At 25.0% G+C, this 4,637-nt stretch overlaps 1 protein-coding gene across 1 annotated transcript in view; it reads right to left on the bottom strand.

The window, feature by feature from the left end:
- Positions 1 to 4,637, bottom strand: part of LOC117179960 (prolyl 4-hydroxylase subunit alpha-2-like) — a 57,875-nt gene that overhangs the window by 4,269 nt on the left and 48,969 nt on the right. The gene's annotated exons all lie outside the window — the stretch shown is intronic.

The raw sequence follows: 4,637 nt of genomic DNA, 5'->3' as shown, positions 1-4,637 counted from the left end.
AACATCGAAACTTCTGCTTCTCGAGTGGCGCGGCGCACAGCGGGGGAAAAAGTACATTGTTAGGTTTAAAATACAATTCCGGCTGAACCGGTGAACCGATTTGGATGTTTTTTTTTATTTCAGAAAAGCTGATAAAAGTTCAAAGAAAGTTGTCGAGCCTGATTTTTAATTTAGTTTTTCAATTTTTTATAAATAAAGCAATATGACGAAAAAAAATGACAATTTTTTCTATTTGACGTTGCCGGTGCTCGTCAATAATATAAAAATTGTTATATTCACCAACGTTTTATAGATTTACATTATATAAAGATATTCCATCATGATATAATAAAAAAATGGTATAAAAAAATTATTGATTGAAAATGTGTTTTCTCTCATTTAAAATAATTTAGCGTTTTTTAAAGTTAAATTGCAAGAAATTATAATGGAACCAATATTTTCATGAAAAAGATTTCTCTCTAGACTATTCTTGTTATTATAATAAACAAATTTAATTAAAAAATGCATTATTCAGGCATTTTTCGTCAGAAAAATTCGTTTTTTTCGATGTCAATTTAAAAAAATTAGGAAGTTCATGATAATTTTAGAAAATTGATGATTTGTTGTTAAATTTTGTAATTTTATCCAACAAAATTAATAAAAAATGCATTATTCGAGCACTTATCAACGGAAAAATTCATTTTTTCAAATGCCAGTCCTCTTAATTGTTAAAACGTATTGTTAAAACAGTTTAACGAGTTTTTACGTCGACAAATGCCCGAATAATGCATTTTTGAATTAAATTTGTTTAAAAGAAACATAAAATTAATCAACTAATTATGAATGTTACTGAAATTATGAATTATGAATTTTTCTGCCGAAAAATGCATAATATTAATTAATGTTAATTAATATTATATTTTTCATAATATTAACAAGAAGAGTCTTAAAAGCCTTTTTCCATTAGAATATTATTTCCATTTTAATTTCTTGCAATATAACTTAAAAAACATTAATTTATTGGAAATGATAGACAACACATTTTCAACAATTAATTTATTTATATATTTTTTTCCTTCATGGTATCATGATGGAACCTCTTTATATAATTTAAATCTATGAAACGTCGGTGATTACAACAATTTTCCTATTATTGACGAGCAGCGGGAACGTCAAATAGAAAAAATTTCCATTTTTTTCGCCATATTTATTTATTTATAAAAAATTTAAAAACTCAATTAAAAATGAGATTCAGAAACTTTCTTTGAAATTTTATCAGGTTGTTTAGAAAAAAAACATCCGAATCAGTTCATTGCGGCAGTCTGATAGGTAAACGGTACGTAACCAGCTCGCACCGCAACAACATGATAGATTGCTCGCGATTGGTTTGCGCTCTGCGTGTGTGCACAGACGGCTCGTGCGTGAGCCGCTGCCATCATACTGCACACGCATTTTCTTGTGCGAACACCGTAAGTCCTACGCCCTCACCAAAAAACCGTTGCAAAAGGGATGCCGGTGCCTAAACAGTGAGAAAAAAAGACTTCTGAAGCAATGAAATATTGGTTTAAAGCATCAAACGGTTCTTTCACGCTCGGTCAAACGAATACACTATAGATTTAAATGCAGATGCTATTGTTTCTTATTTGGTAGATTAAAATAAAATATTATTAAATTATTTGGAAAAATGATAAGCCTCTACAGAAGATGTCATTGACCTGATAGTAAGATATTTTCAAGTTAAATTACACGTGAAATTTGGAGTGAACTATATGTCCTGTAAAAAGATAGTATCATGCTTAAAATTCTGATTCAGATATGAAAAGTATGAATTCAAATGCAAAATACATGTTTTCCAGAAATTAAACTTACAGATTTTACACCTTTCTGTCTTCGCTGGCAAACACGTATAATTTTTTCTCGTATTTTCATTGACATTAAATTCCTAATTATTGAGAATAGTGGTCGACCATTTTGCCATCTGGTACCGAAAACGGGAACTAGAAAGAGTAGGTAGCATTTTAAAGATGCTTTTTAATTTGTGCAGAAAAGTGTTTTCATGATTGTTTTATCAAGTTTAAAATTATCATTAAATACTAAAAATAAAACTTTATCCCATTTAAAGCATTTTTAGATCAAATTTTCATCTTATACAGTGAAAAACACACTATTCTCAAAAATGTTTTTCTAAAAAATAACAGTTATTTTACTATGACATGTAAGTTTTAATGCATTATAAGCTCAAATAAACTTTATTCAATTAATTTAGCGACAAACTTTATCCCAATTGCGCAAAGAGTATTAAAAATAGAAGAGTGAAATTGAAATACGAATTCTAACCTCTTTCAGGTCAGATTTTTTAGATCGTAAATAGTTCATGTTAAATTTCTAGAAACTTACTTTGTGTTCATTTTTGCTTCAAAACAATTTCATTCGAGTTTATATAATTTTATACAAAAAATAAAATTTATCTTTAAAATCGCACCTACTTTTTCTAGTTCTGACTTTCGCCACTTACAACTAAAGAGAAGCACAGTTTAGTAAAATAAATCAATATTTATGAAAAAATTTTGTTCTTAGAAATGAAAAAAAATTTTTTTTACAAATTTCTCTTTCGAATCGTTCCAGCTAAATAGTACCACGTGGTTTATTTATTTTAATCATTTTCATTTTAAATTCTGATTCATATTTTCAATCTGATTATTTAATTAATAATTACTTGAATAAAATGAATAATATATTTTTCTAATTAATTTTTGCATTATTATTAATATTTCACATTTGTGCCAATTAATTTATATTATTATTTATTTTAAGCAATAAATAATATTACCTAAATTATTATATTTCATTAATGAAAAACTGTGATTTTTATCAAATTGACCTCCATACATTATACATATAGCTCTTTATTGTCTTCAAATTTTGTAAATTTTGTTTCACTACTTTAATTGTTTATAAAAACTATAACTTTAAAGATAAATTAATTTGAAATTCAATTCGTTAGAAGTGCTCATGAAAATGTCGGCACCTTTTCTTTAGATGTTCGATGTTTGTTCATATTTTTAATCATTTAATTTATACTTTTAAAAAAGACCACTAAGAAGTCCCGAAAATTAAAATTCCCTACACTGTAAAAGTTCCAAGTAATAAAATCTCCGACATAAATTTTCCGAATGATGAATTTCCCGAATAAAAGTTATATATTTTTTTTTCATATAAATATTATTCATTTATTAAAAACACAATAATTGAATAGCTGTATAAAATAAATTTTTGATAAATGATTAAATTATCGAATGATTATTTTTCAATTTAAAAATAATAGTAACTGTATAAAAATCGTATGAACTAATTAATTTAAAAACACGTGCATTTTGTTGAATACAATTTTTTATACCGAAATATATCTTATTTAAATTACTGTTATTTACAATTTTTAAATTATTTAAAAAAATTTTATGAATTAAAACAAATTTCTTTGATAAAAGTATGTTCGTATTTTATTTTAAATAAATAAGTTATACCAAAAAAAAACACATTTTTCAGTGTTTAAATTCTGGAATTTTCTGGTTCAGGTATTTTATAATTCGGCAATTTTCTGTTGGGAATTTTTGGTTATGCGGGAATTTTTAAATACGGTCATATTGTACGCTTTCATGAATTCTATTACTAAGAAATTTGTCAATTCGGGATTTTAATGTCAATTAATAAAATATTAATTTTAATATCCCGATCAAATCGGTTAGAAATGTGTTTTAGTACTTTTTGTACAGATTTGAAACTAATTATTATGGTGCTCAAAATTTTCTAAAAGATTCAAAAAATATTAATTTACCCATTTGTATGGGCTTATGAATCGTAACAATATTTTATACATTGAAAAGGTGTTATACTTTTTATTTAATTTCACTATGCCTTGTAGAAAGCTACGTAATGTTTTAAAACATATAAATTTATGTATTACTACCATCAAATCGAAAGTATCTTCGTTTCGCCGAAATAATTTTCTATATAAATTAAAAATATAATTTGTTAATGCAATAGTATTTTCAAAACTTTAAATAAAAAAAATTCTCTTTTCGGAGTGACTCTAATCCATTTTTATTGTTAAAAGAGTGAATTTGAACGTTAATCGATACTTACAACAAAACAATTATTCTACTGAACCCATATGTTTGATTCTCTAAAAACCTTTCCAAATTCATAAAAAGCTTTTTTTCTAACAAAATTGCAAAAAATCTACATTTTTCTCAAAATTTTTATAATTTTCAAATTAAAAATTATTTTTTTAAACTTTCTCAGATATCTAAACATTCTAAATGTCTTTAACTTTATTAAAAATTTTTTGAAGACAAAAAACTATGTCTTAAATACTTTCAGATTCTTTTTCTACAATTTTCTTAAAATACTTTGAAATCTTTGAGAATATTATCCGGAAGTTAATTTTATTAAAAAAGAAATCGTTTAACGTTTTTCCAGGAACCTAAACAACATTTTTTCATTCTCATGAAACATTTCGTAAATTTATTTCAGGTTCCTTGTTCAAAATCTTCAACAATCTACACTTTAAAAAATTAGGGTTTTCACAAGTTTAAAATAAACTTTGAATTATTTAAATACGTTTAAATATTTATTAGGCATAATAGAATTTTTCTGAT

This window comes from Belonocnema kinseyi, chromosome 1 (assembly GCF_010883055.1).
Source record: "Belonocnema kinseyi isolate 2016_QV_RU_SX_M_011 chromosome 1, B_treatae_v1, whole genome shotgun sequence".
Classification (NCBI taxonomy): Eukaryota; Metazoa; Arthropoda; class Insecta; order Hymenoptera; family Cynipidae; genus Belonocnema; species Belonocnema kinseyi.
The sequence above is the reverse complement of the archived record's forward strand: the minus strand, read 5'-3'. Positions and strand labels throughout refer to the sequence as shown.